At 40.0% G+C, this 18,349-nt stretch overlaps 1 protein-coding gene across 3 annotated transcripts in view; it reads left to right on the forward strand.

The window, feature by feature from the left end:
• Positions 1-18,349, forward strand: part of gcgra (glucagon receptor a) — a 49,439-nt gene that overhangs the window by 13,008 nt on the left and 18,082 nt on the right. The window contains exon 1 of one of the 3 annotated variants that reach the window (XM_039611366.1): positions 58-84. The exons of the other annotated variants lie outside the window; for them this stretch is intronic. The gene's annotated coding sequence lies outside the window, so the exon portion shown is untranslated. Of the gene's footprint in view, positions 1-57; positions 85-18,349 lie in introns of those variants that run through there. 3 annotated transcript variants of the gene reach the window in all.

The following is an 18,349-nucleotide window of genomic DNA, read 5'->3' on the forward strand; positions in this document are numbered from 1 at the left end:
TGTAAAAAGAAGTTTTCTTCCCACGCAGTGTACAGCAGACGCTAATGTTTTTGTCACTTTTTACAGAAGCAAACTCAAAGTAAGGTCAGTACTTCCACGATTTAAATGCTGCACAGTCATACTCTCTCCCACACTCTATATATTATCCATTGTTGATCTGCAGATGTCTGTTACCACGAATGTCGCACGCCCTTACGTCATTGTCATGAGACACTCTCACAAACAAAATCACAGTTTAGTAACGCAGTAACGCAGCGTGCTTACGGGAAAGTAACAGTAATCTAATTACTTTTTTGCAATAGTAATCCCTTACTTTGCGCGTTACTTGAAAAAAGTAATCAGATTACAGTACCAATCCATCTCTGCTAATGAAGAGCTTGTAGATACACTGTTTCTTTGTGTTCTGAGACTCCTGGCTTGAGAATGCAGTAAACTGAACCAATTCTGAGTTGTACAATTGTGTTAAATCACGTTTGGTAAACAATTTAGCGATCCATTTACCACCACTGACCAAAACCAAACAACCAGAACTGAAAAGTACTCCCAGAATATGTTTGGTTTCTGTGAGATTAATGTTAACCTCTAAGAAATGGGTTTAAACAAATTTCACAACAAAATTTACATTTCTTTTTTGATTAGTGTATCTAGTACAGGGGAGTCAAATATAAGGCTCAGGGGGGCAGAATTGGCCTGGCAATGTCTTCAATCTGGCACATTCACACTACATCAGAGTAAGTTGCAACGTGTGTTGTACTCAGTGGTTGAGAGGAGCAGGACAAACACTTAACAGGACAGTCAGAAAAACTCACGTCCACACTGGTACTGGGAATTCCACAGTGCTTGTCTTTTAATGCACACCCTCTTCATCAACCTTACAAGGCCCGGTTGAACAGCTGCTGCTTATCACACATGAAGCACAGTGTTCCTACAATGTTTCAAATTGTTAGAGGTAAAACATATAAAATCTGTCTCTGTCCATGAGCTCACGTGCAAGCACATTGCTCTCATACTCCACAGAGGGCAGTGGCCCATACTTATGACATCACTAACCCTTACCTTAAGTTGTCTTAAAGAGACACCACAATATGTGACTGTTACAAAGTGATTAATAGGAAAAAACAACAGAACTGAATGTACTTTTCTGTACGTCTACCTTAGAAATTTAGGATGAGGGGAGGGATTCAGTAAGAATGGAAAGATCTTGTGGATTAACAACTTTTTCTGCCATTTTTTCTCATGAATTTCTCCCAGTCTAAGTCCAAAGAGTCATTCTGAGATATTTTTTTTTAATTCACTGCAGCAGCATTTTTTACTAAGTGAAAATTTTCTTAAATTGAGGATTTAATCTTAATTTAAATTAATTCAAATTAAGATTTCAGGTTTTCTGTGTAGTTGAACATCTTTACACTGACAGAAAGGCTACAGTTTAGTGCTATAAAATCAAATTGAATTGGTCTGGCCCACTTAGCATCAAAGTGGGCTGTGTGTGGCCCACACTGCGAGAAGAGTTATTATTCTTTTTCCTGTCATGAAATTGTTGACCTTACAAGCCCCCAGACAAAAGAACCAGTTGTCTTTATCGAGCTGTCTGTGCACAAAATTAAGGGAAGCTAATATGCTCGAGGAGTTGAGAATATTATCAGTTTTCTCATCTAGCTCCCTACTTAGAACTGTGACTTTAATACAGAACATACGCCCCAACTTTTTGCCTTGAATGGTTTTTCTTATGCTATTAGCCAACAAATTTATAACTTCTCTGGCATTAGTTATTGGGTGTGTCTGATGAACTTTAACAGGACATGCGTCTTACAGCTTACACATAAACCAAATGTCACTGCCGCAGTGCTGCTTGTCGTTAGTGCTGTAATTGGTAAACGGTTTGGAATGAGCGGTGTATGTAAATTAAGGGATTTGAATTGGAGACAATGTGAGACTAATGTCTCCCAGAGGAATATTTTTGTCTATGCTACCTTACCATGAATGAAGTCTTTCTCTTTGGTTTTCAGTGGCGAGGATTGTTAGTTGGAGTTGAAAAACAACATGCCCTCCTCCTTCACCGAAGAGACCGCTGAAGTCAGTGTGTCTTTGACGGGAAGTTGGACGTGGGCCTCTGTGTTTTGTGTACACAGTGAGGGAGACATTGACCTCTCTTCATATGTAGCGCTCAGACATGCACAACGTGCAGCTGTCTGTTATGGTGCTAGTTTTGATGATTCATTTAAAAAAACATACAGAGCAAAATAACTTCTGCAGTCTTCTCTGACATATGCTGCGCTGTCCTGCACTGGTGCTGTTTATGCGAACAGTAAGGCTGTGTGACAGGATCATTGCAATACTAAACAGATGTTAATGTCATAGCCGGCTTCAAACTGGCTATGGCAGTAATGTTACATTCATTTTTTTTTTTCTCTGTGGAAAAAAATCAAATACTGCCATTTTGTCAGAAGCCAGTGATGTTGCAGGCGTAGGCACAAGATGTCTTTTGATGCCTTGATGCACTGGTTAGATCAAAACTGGGTGACGATGAAGTGATGGTTCAGTTTGGAAAAGTTTATATAGGGAGGCATAAGGGCTGAAGAAATAAATTCAGAAATGCAGAAGTTTTATTTGTATCATTTTTGCTAAAGGCTGCATCGTTTATATGATTTATTGCTCACAATTTGTTTGTTTTAAACAAACAAATCATAAGAAGGTTTGGGTTTGGGTTAAAGAAACTCTGCTGAGGCAGAGGTCTCAACAGGGTTAAGGTGACTGGTGAATATAAACTGGCTGTAAGTGCGAATGTGACTGTGAGTGCCATGTGACAGACTGGCTACTTGTCCAGGGTATACCCCGCCTTCACCCTGTGACAGCTGGGAACTCCCGGGCAACCCTAAGTTGTATAAGCAGAAGATGGATGGATAAATAGATTGATTGATATTAGTAATAGCAATACCTTTAGTAATTGGATTGTCTTCTCACTTAAAAAAACAAAAATGAAGTCTGCTGTGGGTTTGTCCCATGACTCACTGATCCCGTTGCTCTTGTGGTCATCCTTGATATCATTTAGCTGCTTTCCCACGGTTATATTCAGATTCCACTATCTTGGACTGCAGTTTTTGTCAATAGGCCTTCTTCTGCTCTGGAGATGTGCTGCAAATTTGGTGGACACTAACCAGAACCTAGGGGCAAGTGGAGAATTTCTGCAGTTAAACAGCCTGTCATTGCCAGCTGCAGTCCATGACTGAGATAGACACTCACAAGAGAAGCAGCTGATTCGATCTCTCAGTTTTTCATTTGCTACAAATTATTTTGCAAATAAAAGACAAGCAAAGCAGAAACTTATAAATGGTATTATTTAACTGTTTAAATATATGCGTGCACCCAATTTGCAACATATGCACAGTATGGAGTTATGCCTTTTAACAAGTGGCTTATACAATGTGCTGTCAACCAGAAATCTGAAGTGCTAGTGGCTGTTCCAAATAGCCACATTAATATAAAGGATAACAAAGTCATTCTTTTTCGTTTACATTTCACATGGCTACTTACAGCATGAGGAGGCTGTTTTTTTGCAACTGCATACTGTTGCCTGCAAGATTTTCCACCAGTGTGACTCTTTATGAATAGCAGTGTTTAAACTAAGGCAAACTATCAACTGTCTCATTACATTTATATGCTGCAGAAGTGAGCAAAGTCAGGGTATCCGTTTTCCTTCCTTGACCCCCCCCAAGCTATGCGTAGCTGACCTAGTCGCTAGTTCCTTTTTGTCCATGTGATGATTCATACCTCGGGTGTGCAGTTCTCTCCTGTCAAAGCTCATCTTCTTTAAAGGGTTATCATTAATTAAGCTCGCTGTCGTCTTTCAGACATGTTGTCATAAACTAAACACATCAAATATTCAATACACACCAACAGGCTGCTGTTATGGAGTATTATTTGTGCTCTCCAAAGGCCTGCACCATACTACTGAAGGTCTTCTGGAAGCTCAAGACATCGCTGCATTACATCCATCACCAGGCAACCAGCACAACAGATCTTAAATGCAAATGTTGCAGCAGGTCAAACCTCTTTACAGAAATACTACAGTTTGCACTTTGGGTAGAGAACGTTGAGAACGCACAAGGATAAAATATTAAAATATTCATTTCTAAAGTACTTGGGAATGTTTAAAATTACACTAAATGTACACTAAAATGTGTGCATGCAAAATAAATGGAAATGAAGTCCAGAGGAGCTAGGCTGACTATGGTGACTGGCTAAAATGTGGAAGGATCTCTTTGCAACTCATCAGCATCCAATTCACAGAGGCTCAAACATGAATCCCAGTCAAATCTAAATGTTGTTCAAGATGAAGGCCTTTACTCACCACGCGTGTAAAATCCATGCAGATATTTTAAATTCACATATTTTAATCAAGAATGATTTTACTAGATGAATTTGTGGCATTTATTCTTTTAAACCAAGCTCAAACTGATCTGACCAAACACACCGCTTCACTTGGCAACAAGTGCACTGGAGCTCAGACGCATACCAGTTCTGAATATACAAATAGTAGAAAAATAATATTTTATTTCAGACACACAGCTAGATGCTGCTCCAGGTCAACAGCTCTCTGCCTCCTCAGATGTGGCCCCAACTCTGCCAACGAACGCTCGCGGCTTCAGCTCCTAGATCAAACCATGAAATTCTCCCTGCTGCTGCCTTCTTGTGACAACTGGATGAACCCAGAATCTCTGCTTGGTCCTTTTCTTGTTTAGAATCATCAGGACCATCTCATCATCGATTGATTTTGACTTCATTTTTTCCACTGTGTGCTTTTTGAGGACGAAGTTTCCACAAAAACACACCGCTTACAATGTTACATGACACGTTTGCATCTGAAAAACTCAGAATTTCGTGTCCCTTTTTGCAGCGTGCTCAGTATGTTATGGCCTTTACAGTAGGGAAAATGATGACCTCGACTTCACTTTCTCTGAAACTCCTTACTAGAAACTGGAGTTTCAATAACAAGCCATTTTGCTTCATGAGGTTTATTGTAAAGAGCCGTTCTTTTTTTATCTTCTTTATCATAGGTTACACAATAGGTTGTACCATAGCTTGAAAATAAGCTAATATGTCTCCTCGATTTCATGACGATTTCTTTTTTTGACTCCTTGACCATAACTACTTGCAGTCATTTTTTAGAAAAAGCCAACTGATTGCCTTATCATCCCCGTTCACCACAACAGCTTGCTGTGCAGGCTTGTAATGCAGTATCAGACAGCGAGTGCAGGTTATTGGTGCACAAGTTAGGATGAATCATCTCACTGTTACCTCTGCACAAAAATACAAGCAAGCCCAAGAGTGACACTTGTAATTCAAGCTCCCTTACTTGTAATCCCACTTGTCTTTGTGCACCCTCTTCTGATATGGCACATTATCATCACTGCAGGGTGTAGCCTTCCTGCAGAGGAGATGTGAAACAGATACTTTTATCTACAGCACGTAGCGTATTTTCCATTTTCCAGTGTAATCCCACCCCCCGTGTTTGTCATTACAAATTTTTTGTAGTGTAGGATTATTTAAGGTCACTCCTGAGTCCTTTAAGATGAATGATGTAGTTGTAGAGGAAAATTAAAAACAGGCTAAATATAGAGACTACACAAAGGTCACTGGGTTGGATGAGAGTCAGTGCAGGGCACTCACAGGAACAGAAGTATGAGGAGGAAGTGTGAGTGCATGTGTGCTCATCTCTTTTACTGCCTAATTAGTCTCTGTTTGCCGATTACGTTACCTGTATTACACAGCTCCTACACACTTCTAACAGGCTTGTTTGTGAAGGCTGAGATAACCACGGCTGTGACGCAACAGTGCTACAGTGTACAGACATATTGAGCTCCATCCAAAGTTTGTTTGGCTTTCTTTTTCCAATAAAAAGGGACAACCAAGGATTTAAATGTGGTTAATGTTTGATTTGAACTGCAAATGCCACACAGATGTTTTTTGCTTAATTGTTTTTTCTGCTTAAATCAATACATTTATAAACGTTCATTGAATAAATGTTTCCAAGTAGAACTGAATTATTTGATAAAAATATATTCAACTGTATAAATGAGTAATTTAAGCTTGACAAGTCCTCTGTCAGAGTAAATTAGCCAAGTTAAATCACTTTATTTGTATAAGACATTTAAAATCATCAAAGGAATGATACTTATATAATTTAAGAACAACACATAATATAATCATTAACTAAAAGGGTAGTAAATAACCATGCTATAATGGTATGTGCGTATGTTGTATGTTTCTTATCTCCACCTAGATGGTAGTCTAAGTGCCAACATCCATAGGGTGTACAAATATTCTATACAAATCCCACAGTCATATATATTTGTACTTTTTACGAGCCTTCGTAAGGCCAACTTATGACTGCGTTCACCGTGTACATGTTTGAAGTTTCATGTGAGCATGCTACATTGTTTTAGTTTGTGCATGTTCTGTGTTTGTTATGCTAAGTATTTTAACAGTCAGCTCAAATTTTATCGAAATAAGCTGCCATAAATATGCTTAAAGGCTAGAAAATAATGCAGCAAAGCAGATGACAACAATGTGGAGATAAGAAAACTACGTTCAGGTGAGCATCATTACTTGGTACTTCATTACTTACCCAACCCATTGGGTATGAAATTCTCTACATCTATGATTTATCATTATAGTCAGTATTGTTCTGGTAACTTCACCAGTGTGTAGATCTTGAGCTAATGCCAAAGCAAAGACGCGCACATAGCTAGTAATAGTAAAAAAGTCAAATAATAAAAGAGCACTCGGGAAAATGACGGTAAGAAGCTGTTGACTAAGAGGTATGTTTTTAGTTGGGATGACCTGATCTGACACGTTTCCAGAGTTTGCCGAGTCGGCTGTACAAGCCAATCACGAAATTCGAAATTACTAGAAGCTGCTGATCAACGGACCTAAGTGAGCGGTGTGGGACACAGGATTATAAAGAAGGATTATAAGTCTGGCTGGAGCACATATAATGAACTGCAGGAATTCAGTCTAGTTATAATAAAAGCACGACGATTTTTCTCTGGGTCACTGATAGAAAGAAAGGGTTTACATTTAGTTAAAAATCTTAATTAAAAAATAACCAAAATTATTTTATACTCATCTAAGTATTAATATCATGGAATAACAATGATAATCGATCAGCTTCACCTATCTCCTAATGACAGGGCAATAATACTCACACAGTCTGCATTTTTGCAGCGTTTCTTTCCTTGCTTTGTGAATGAAAGCTGTAGGCTTTAATACTAAACTGCAGTTTAAATCAGCTGCTCTGCTGCCAGTACATTTATTTGCTGCCAACTCCACCCCCTCAATATGAACGCAATCGTAACTGAATTATGAAACCCTGGGTTAACTAATCGAGATGGCGATCACATCTGTGTGACTCCAGCTTCACAGGCCCCTGCTCCACCCCCCTCAGCCACAGACATCATCACATTGGCTTCTGGGAACATCTGATTGATTTTTTTTTATCGCTAAAATGACGTCCTCAGCAGTTCTAGCTATAGGTGGTAGAGATTTTTTTTTCTTTTTATCCCACAAATCTCAAAATTTACTATATGATGATTTAACCTGTTTCAGGAAAAGTTGTGAAATATGAGATGATAGGCTTTAAATTCAATAGAGTTACATCATTTTTTAAAATGCCAAAGGGTCAAAGTGGCTCCCTTGGTTGTAGTGTTAAAGTAATTACCAGCTCGATGGAGACCTGATCCTAATAGCGTACATATTAATGTGAGACAAATGACCTATTGCAGCATAGCGACCCCCCGATGACATGTAGAGCCTGTTGGAGGCCCTGGATTTATTCTTAAGTTCCTGACCTACATTACATCAACAGCTACTTAGTGCTTTCCTTGCAGCTCGCTGCATGCACGCTTGCTCGCTGCGTGACAGTCTCTTGTTTCCCCCCGCTCCATATTTTCTCACGAATGCAGCATATTTGTCAGTGATGAGACACAGGGCATGGTTTTTACAGTCTATAGCATACATCTCCATTGTACAGACATGTGGGGAATAATAATGCTGTAGGGGATTTTGTAGATGACAGAATGACAAATTGTCTATACTCATGGCTCAGCTGTCTGTGTGTTGTTTCTGTATATTAGGCTGTGTTCATAGAGAGTTTGTTTGTGTCATTAATTCATTCATAAGCAGGGGTCAGTCGCAGTTAGTGAACCGTACACTGTCGTGGGAGAACAAGTGACATTTGATGCCTGTTTAAGATGTCGCTGAAGCTCTGGAGAGAACAAACGCTGCCTTACATGCCTGACGGTGTTCTTGTTGTTAACAAACAGTTGGAGTAGAAGACACAAATTAAAACGCCTCTGGGTAGGTGAATTTATTTTGGGAGCATTACGAAGCACTTGAGGCCCAGTTTGCATAACAATGGCTTTAAGCATTTTTTTAGGGGTGTCATCTGCTGCGAGTGTGCGTTTATGTAGGAGTGTTATAAGCATGTGCATCTAAGACAGATTGGCAGCGCTTAATGCACGTTTAACTGAGGAGATGGAGCTGTAAATAAGATGCTTCACTGTCTTTGGCCAAGTGGTTGTAGGGAATCCAGTTGTTTTAGATTAAGGATGAGCCAGATGCTAAGAGGGGGAAATGGAGGGAGATAACACAGATGAGGAATATGAGCCATGAATAGGAGGAGGTGGGCAGGAGATGTGGGAGCCAATTGACACTGAGACAAATTAGCTCAGCTTGCTTTGGGTTTGGCAGCAGGAAACGCTGCACAAATTTTTCATTACGCCACACAACTGTGGAACTCTGCTCATAATCTGTGTGGCTCTTGCAGTCATAATTAATTTATCTCCCATGAGCCTCTCTGTTAACGTTTTAGACAGGTTTTGAAGTACTTACAATTACTCAGTTTTTCACCATGTGCAGTAATATTTAGACCCAAAGGTACCTCAAACTCAACGCATGCACATACGCTCACACACAAACACAGTGAAACATATCTTCACACCTGTTTCCTGTTTCCTTTCTCAACATTAATAACAAATAACACAATGACTTAAATAGCATGTGAAAGCCCTTATACTTTACTGCAGTTGACTTGGAATAACAGATATTATTTATTGCATATGGAATAGCATAATACAATTAATAGTTTTTGGACAGCAATAAATTCTGGCATGAAAGCCTTTTTAGGGACTTGTATTGTGAATAATGTTAAAAGTGTTGGTTTTCAATATCGTCATTGTATTTCATGAAAATGAATACATCATGGCTCTCTCAAAGGTCTCACAAGATTGAAGTAAACAAGGTTTATTATGATATTGCAGAAATAGCAATGCTTTGAAACAGTTCTGGGAGTGAGAGGTTTACTGGCACTGGCTGGAGGACTGAGTTGATGAAGGGAGCAGGCTGGAGAATGCAGGCTGGCTGGCTGGTAGGTCACACATGGAGAAGTGAGAAGGACAGGCTGGGTTCATCCAAAAAGACTAGATGGCACGCTGATGAGTGAAGCACAACCCTGAGGCAAGGAAACAAAGATTACTCAGAGATCAAATAATGACACGAGGAAACGGACTGTAAGTGAGGACTGATTAATCTAGCCGAGAGAGATGAACTGATGTTTGCATCCAGGCCAGCTCTAGTTGCGCTCAGCATATGGAAAAATAGCTCTACAAACGCACTGTTTAGGACCTCTGTTCAGCTTACAGCCTGCCTCCAGATTATGCACACCTCTTAATGTGATCAGAAACTTGAGTTTTGTACTTCTCAACCTATTATTTCTAGCTGCCCATCATAACATAGCAGGCTAGGACCAGCCCTTGTTTAAATACTGTGGAGCGTGATGAGTGAAAGCGTCTCAGGTGTGCCAGTTGATTGGCACAGAGCTATGCATCAAGCGGAGACACGCATGCACACAGAAAGAGAAATAGACAGAGAGCATCAACCACAGGAAACACGAGAATGGGACATGACAGTAACAACAGGGACGAAAGACATATTTTGTTTAGTTAAAAGTATAGAATAGAATAGAATAGAATAGAATAGAATAGAATAGAATAGAATAATCCTTTAATTGTCCCACAAGGGGAAATTTGGTTGTAACAGCAGCAAAAAAACCACATATACAAACAAAACAGGACACAGGACATAGAACAGAAACACACACAATTTGTACATATTTACATCATGGACAATAGTAACCAAAACAGAGTACTGAGCACTTATTAAAATTAAAGTACAGATAAGTGGCAAACCCAGGTTGTAGTGTGCAAACAGAGCAGGGTACTGAAAGATGTTTAAATAGTTAAGACATTTAGAATAATTAGAAAAGTACAGATTGTGTATTGTACCTGTGTATTAAAAAGGAGACATGTAACTTCCAATAAGTTAGTATATAGAAACTGAGAAAAGTAATGTGCAAGTTATAAGAGTAGTAACGTATAGGCAAAGATAGCACAGTTTGGTGTCTACATCCTTAAGAATTGGAGGAAACTGGACAAGTGGAGGGAAAAAAAGAAGTGTCAGGCCTAAAAAAACCCCAAACTGTGTCCAATAGATGAACAATGTCTTAAACTTATGTCCCTAATTTAAATGGTAAATGGCCTGTATTTGTATAGCACTTTACTTAGTCCCTATGGACCCCAAAGCACTTTACACTACATTCAGTCATTCACACACTGGTGATGGCAAGCTACATTGTAGCCACAGCTGCCCTGGGGCGCACTGACAGAGGCGAGGCTGCCGGACACTGGCGCCACCGGGCCCTCTGACCACCACCAGTAGGCAACGGGTGAAGTGTCTTGCCCAAGGACACAACGACCGAGACTGTCCGAGCCGGGGCTCAAACCGGCAGCCTTCCGATTACAAGATGAACTGCCAACTCTTGAGCCACGATCACCCCATTTAAGAAAGTTACTAACTTAAAAAAGAGGGAAAAAATCGGCAAAGACATGAGAGATGCTGACACTTCAGTTGATCTGTCTACTGTTCGCTGAGCCTCATCAGAAATAGCCTCAGTGGAAGGGCGGATGTCAAGAAGCCAGAAGGGAAACAGAGAAAAAAGGATGAGTAATGCCAGATTACACAAGTGCTGGACTTCAAATCAGTGGCAATGGGTCTTATTGAATGCTGAATCCAACTTTGAATCTTCATCAATATGTATGGAGGAGATCAGGAGAGAGATACAACAGTGAGTGTCTGCACAGTGATGGCTCTGTTATGGTTCGAGGCTGCATTTCAAACAGTGGTGAGACCTTACCCAAATTAATAGAATTATGAAAGAAGAAAATACCCTCAGATTTTGATCCAGTGTGCAGTAACATCTGGAAAGAGTTTGATTGGCTTCCTTTTTAGCATGATAATGATCCTCAACACGCTGCCAGTGCAGTAAAAGCACAACTATAAAAACAGACAGTGGAACATTATCAGTCATGGACTGGCCTCATGGACCTTAACGTTACTGAAGCAGTGTGGGATCATCTTCACGGGAACTGCACAAAAGGCAGCCAAGATCCACAGAAGAGCTTTGAATGTCCTTCAAGAAGCCTGAAGAACTATTCCTGAATGGTAAATGGACTGATTCTTATATATATTTCTAGTCTACCTGAGCACTCAATGCGCTTTATACACTTTACCTCATTTACCTATTTATACAAATACCTTTTTCTATGTTTTTTTCTAGTGAATTGTTTTCTCTGTAACATTCACACACTTACATACTCCAGTTGATGCAGTGAGGAGTAACTTGGGGTTATTACTTTGCCCAAAGCCTTGCAGCCAGGGATAGAACTACCAACCTGCTGATTAGTAGATAACCTGGTCTGCCGTCTGAGCTGTAGCCACCCCGATATAACCTAAAGAAACTACATAGAAACTTGACTAAGAGACTTGAGGCTGGTCATACCAAATATTGACTTTCAAGGCTCATTAAAAATTGCTGAAGGTCTGTTTTTGCCTTATATACTGTATCTCCATGCAATTTTGTACATTTTAATATGCCTTCTTTCCTGTTTACTAATGAGAGGTGTATTAGGATTTTTTTATAGTATTTTTCACATATCTCAAGTCTAAGTAGACTCTGAGCACATGGTATGACCTCTTCCCCAGCAGCTTCTCCCTCATTAATTGATGTTATTTTTTCTTATTTTGGGTTGAACTGCCTTTGCCTGTCTAAATAAGGCTTGAGAGTCTCAGTGTAGCTTTTTATGGGGTCTACTGTCCTGAGCTGCATATGGCAGAATGATAATTTCCAGGCTGATGGCAGAGTGACAGAGCAGCGTAGGGGGATCTCAGAGGATTACTGCACATAAACATTGCCTGCATTCGTCCATAAGAGCTCAATGTAAAACAGATCCTTGAAGGTATAATCCAAGGGGCCCACAGTTTAATGGTCACCCAGGTGATTTCATAATTCAGTGGTTCTATTTGGCGTTATCATATAAGCATTAAACATCGCATAGGAAATCGAGGTTTGCATGTGGGACACATGTCCGTGAGACACCATAGGATGATGATGTTACATTGCATGTTTTGTGTTTCTCCCGCCTCTCTTCATCTCTCTGTCCCTTGTCCCCATTGTGTGTTTTTTTTCCCCGGAGTCTCAATTCCTTGTTTGTCATCGAGTTTTTTTTTCCACGCTTCAGCTTCTGGGGATAAAAATTGAGCCTACAGGCTCTGCAGTTTCTCTAAAGGCCCACGGTTCATGACACCCATGTTAAAATGTCCAAAAGTCAAGTTTGTGACTTGGTACAAAAATAGTTTTGGACCTATTTTTGGATATTTTTCCCTTGATAATATGGCTTGCTGCAACAGTGAGGACTGTTGAAGAAGTTTGTATATATTTTTTTGTTTTGCAGATTTCGTGCAGATTGGTAGCCAAGCTTCCTGAATAATTAGTACTCGATTTTTCCCAAATATGGTAACTTTTCCAAAAAACGAACATAGTTGCGGCCAAAACGCTACAAAATCCAAAACCAGTGAGTGATGTTATGATGGCTATCAACATCTTTTATATACAGTCTATTTGGGTTTTCGTACAATCTCATTAGCTTACCAAACAGTACAATCTACCATGAGCAGTCTTTGAAGTTCTCACATATAAACCCCCCTTCCATCCGTAGTTCAGTCTTGTCCAGTAGCTATTTATTTATTTTGGTTTTGCTTCATGAGTATGTGTGTTGCTATACTTGCTTCTTCTGTGTTTTGGACTCATTGAACTTAAATGGGTGGGCTTATCATGGGGTTTTGGCTCAGATAACAGTGTTAGTTTGTTAAGCTTCTCCTGTCCCTGAACTTCAGCCTTTATCATCCATAGTCCACAAACTAAAACATACAGAAACAATGTTTTGGATAGTGAAGATGCGTGTAGTAATGGATAATCGGAGACTAATGAGCTGGATGAGAGGCTTTGCTGTTTGTGAAGGGCTTTGTTGAGGATTGACTGCGACTCCTAGACTCAGCCTATGAGAGTGGGTGACATTTACAACTAAATGTTGTGTAGAGCAGGTGGACTTTTAAAGAGAGTGTTTTAGGTGTGCATTTGCTCCCAGACTTATACAGACACAGAGGTGCATGCAAATCCTTGTTTTGGTACTAATCCCAACATTTACAGTAGAAGGGGAAAAAAGCAGTGTCACTCAATCACTCACCTTTTGAATCTGCTCACTATTTTCTGCACTATATCAAAACCACATCCCGTTCACATAAAAGGCTGCGGACAACACAACATTCTCAGTGTTCAGTTTTGGCACAGATAATGCGCTTGGTAAAGGTCACAGCAAGGCTTGTTTTCTATTCACAGACAGCTGAAGTGACGTGGCTGGCTTGCCATGCTAACTTACAAGTGTTGACAGGTGGAACTGCTGTGTTCGCGTTACCCTGTTCTCGATTGTTTACTCCAAATCTCAGCCAACTGCTGTGCATGTCATCACAGGGAGATTTATTAATCTTACAAGGCATTTATTTTATTCTTGGGGGAATTACATTACCAGTTTTTCTTTGCTATGTGAGCTGTTTTTTGCAGAAATATGCATCTGCAGCTCACTGAGCTGCACTGAGCTACAATACTGTAAACTTTCTTGACAATGATTATATTTATATAATTTCTCTCTGCTTCAACCTGAGTGAACACCCGTGTGAACATGCAGACCACTTAGATATCAGATTAAGTCAGCAAACATTCAGACTCAAATGCAAAACAACAGAGCAGATGAAAGGCTCACTAGGTAATCTGTGGCAAACACTGGGGCTGCTGGTGTAAAGTGGGCTTGCAGATCGAAGACTTGTGAGACGAGCTGCTGACAGACAGAACTATAGCAGCGGGCTGGCGGGCATATGGCGGAAATCCGGATCACACAAAGAGAAGGTTTAAAGCAAAGGAAACTAGAGAGGAGCCTGGACTTTTTCTAGTCCTACAGCTGACAGTGTAAGAGCCAAGCTGATTTTGAATCGTCCGCTTGTCCTGAGAGCTGTAAATTTACAAAACTGACAGATATAACTGCACTAAATTTATGGCCTGAAACTCTCATGGCTATTTTAAGAGAAGAAAGGATCACAGAAGTTCTTACCTGCTCCACAGGCATGGGGAACAACGACAGTAGCAAGTATCTAACCACCAAATGAATATAGTGGCAGAAAATGACAGCATTTTTCTGTAATCTCATAAAGTACAAGTATAAAGTTGCAGAAAGTAGAAACACTGAAGTAGACATTCCTGTAACTTGAACCTCAACCCGTAAAGTTGGATGTGCTTGAACTTATCACCTCAGCATTTTTGTCGGCTGATATTTGCATGCAGACAGACAGAATATTACCGGCAGCATTCAGGAAAATTTGAGTTTACCACTTTCCCGATCGTGTTAAAATCCTGGCTCTAATTATTTGACGCCCGTAATGCAAAAAAATTGAAAGCATGTGTTTAAATTGAACGTTGAATCTGCACTCGGAGTTGGTGGGTTACCACAAAACAGTGAGTTCAATGCAGAGCCGTACAAGTACAAATGATGTTGATATTTCCTCAAATCTTTTTTCCTGCATTTCAGTGCCAGCTAGGTCACCGAATATCAGCAAGAGACAAATAAGCTAAGTGCTGTCCGAGAATGAAGCGCACGCAGCGTTATTCCTGCCAAGCTGAAACCACAGAGAGCATCAACACAGTCCCGCTCCTGCTCTCTGCTCTAAGTGGCAACACTGTTGGGCTGTCATTATACTGTCGTCTTAAAATCAGGTTTCTAATCTCAGGAAACTAATCATTGTTCATTTTGTGGTAAGAAGCTGTAGCGCAGTCGGAGTCGCCACGAGGCTTGGCTCACGATCAACATAATCCTCTGCTTCGTGTAATGGAAATCTTGACAATGTTGTGATGAACAGCACAGGCCTGTCTGGTTATGCCACAAAAGAAGTCCTCCCAGGAGGAAACCGAGTAGTTGTGCCGAAGCTGGACAATCACCTAATTTGACTGTTTCGAGTGAAATAAGCGAAATCGAACTGAGAGGGATGAAAGGTTTTTGTTTTCTTATTCTTGGACTACTAAACTTGAAATTAATTACATGATTCAGGTGATTTAGCAGTAGTTAGCAGCAAGAATCAGAGGTAGATTGATCGTAGCTACAGAGTTAGACTGATTTATTAAAGGCGTTATTGTACATATATCAAAATCATTCATATTAAGGTTTGGGACACATGAAGGTTTGCTGCTCCGTGTAATTGTTTACACAAAAATTGTACTGCAATAAGCTTTTTATTGTTACCGACACATGTTATAAAGGTGCAATCAGTTGCCAGAGTACATAAGGGAAAGCAAGAGAAAAATGAAACACCATCTCTATTGCCTTTATAATGCTAATTTAACAACACAAATCCCGTCCACTGGCAAACAGAGACATCACTATTCATATAAATGAACAGCCGCACTACTTAGTGTGACTCACTGTTTCTTAGCCAGCTTGCTCTTTCCCATTTTATGTAAGACGACATCTTTCCCTTACATTTAATAATTTAAAGGATTATGAACTGGATAATAAACAAAATACATTTTTGCAGCGTTGTGGTGAACAATATGCACCAAAGTTAAACTTAGTTTGGGAATTAAACTCATCCTGTGCTCAAACAAACAGCAGAAACAATGTAGGATGGCAAGGCTAATCAAAGGCTCCCTGCAGGGCTGTTGTTGCTTCATAGCGGGCACAGTTCGTAGGTCCATTGCACCTCATAAAAGTGTGTACGAAACAGCACCCAGGCAGCGCAGAACGCTTCCCACACACATGCTCCTGTAGAGCACGGCGAAACATCAAACATTCACACACACTCACACACACACAAAACACAGGTACAAATCAGATGTTATACAATCATTTTTCATTGTTTCCCACCCACATTCAGCCGATGTGGCCTCTAAACAGGAAATGTTTACCAAAACACGTAAATATCCAACGCGCTGAAGAGGCTTCGAGCATCCAGCTGCTAGGTCCCTGTAGATGCATCCAGATGGGCCACTGCCTCATTATAACAGGGTCCCCGACAAACATGTGTGACAGTTCAGAGGTTGACCTCTTTACAGAGCTGTAGAAATAAGAGGCTCAAAAAATATGTGTTTGAGGCTTCACGCTACGTCCTCGTCTTTAGACATGTGCACGGTATTACTGTAAACATCTGGAGATCTGGATAAATGAAATATCTGAAGGAAGTGAGCTTTTTCTTTCTGTCTTTGTTTTTTTTTTTTAATCTCCAGGACAAAGTGAGAGGTCTACTGATGCTTCAACAAAAGTTGCATAGTGTTCCTGCTGGCTCATTTGACTTGCATATTTAAGTGCACTGCAGTGTTCTGCTGACATTTTGACACATAATAAAAAGGCACGCATGGGAAAGCAGAGTTAGCCAGCGGTGGGATGTTTTATGACCCATTTAATGACCCATTTCATGAAAACACAATAATTATATTCACTGAGGAAATGTGATTTTTGTTAAAGAAAAGCGATGAATGATAACATGGCAAGTTTTCCAATCACCATTCAGGAAGAGAAACAGCAGCAGACAGTGAACAGGTGCAGCGCGCAGTGCCGTCGGCAAATCTAACAGGTCAGATAGACTAAATTAGGCTATGATGAGGCGGGTTATTTGATTTGTGAGACCACAGAACTTGTGATGCTTAAACAATTGGATTTAGTTGACCATATAGTGGCGTTCACATTCATGCGGCGCACAGAGAATAAACTGAGGTCGACACTTGGATACGAAATTCCAATTTTGTTTTAATGTCTTTCAGTCAAAGTAACATCCACAACAAATGGTTTTCATTCGTTTTGTTTAGTGGTGGTGCTCTTGTTGTTGCTGGAGCGCAGCTGCAGTGCAGTTGGAAGATGTTTCTTTTTTGTTTTTTTGGTTTTTTTGAGTTAAATTTATAGCGTCAATAGCAAAGTCATTTGGCAGGAGCTCCAGAGAATCAAAGACCAGCAGCTTCCCTTTTTTCCAGTCTTCACATAAAATCACAGATTCTCATCAGTCACACTTCAGCGAGCGCATTTAAATTAGCAGATGGAAACAGAGTGAAGGGCTACACCAGGACTGATTTGAAAGCAGTGACAAAAGAAGCAAAAGATTACCCCATACATCCTCTGCCTCGTGCTGTTTGCCAGAGATTTACTAACGGGAAACATTGCAGCATTTTGCACATTGTCAAGAGACTAAGAGAGGTGGTTCTCATCTCGCTTCACTTAGAATGACAGCAAAATTAAAAGGACTCCATAACGCTGCTAACTACTCACATGAATGCGTCCGTTACTGATCAAGGACTCTACGGTGGCTGTTTGCTGTGTGTTTAGGCCACACATTAACAAAAACAGACCCATGGCCTGAAAAAAAATGATTTAATGGTCTTTTAATCAGTTGCAGAGGAACAGCTACCTCTTCATTTTATAAATGGCTGGAAGACCTTCAGCTACAGGGCTCTACTCCAGCCAAAGAGTAAGACTCAGACTACATCCAGCTGGTGAAGATCATAGCAGGTGATGATGTGTACTGTGGGCTTGTCTGGTCATACAAACTAACAGACTGCAAAATCTGTCGATTAATGCTGTCATAATGCCAAATTTTCACTTTATTTATGTCATTGCAGAATCTAGTTCAGAAACTGAATTGAGGGGAGATCGATGATATTCTTGAGATAATTTTGAGTTTTTATTATGATTTATTTATGTGGTTTTAGTACATGTGTAGCATTAATCTCAATGCTTATTAAAATTTGTTTAGATGTATAGTAATAAAAATCAAGTTTAATAATATCAAGTTTGTTTTCCAAAAAGAAAACAAAACTCTTTATTCAGAAACATTGTTCAGAGGTCAAATGTGACATAGTTTTGATTTC

This window comes from Oreochromis aureus, linkage group 4, assembly GCF_013358895.1.
Source record: "Oreochromis aureus strain Israel breed Guangdong linkage group 4, ZZ_aureus, whole genome shotgun sequence".
Lineage (NCBI taxonomy): Eukaryota > Metazoa > Chordata > Actinopteri > Cichliformes > Cichlidae > Oreochromis > Oreochromis aureus.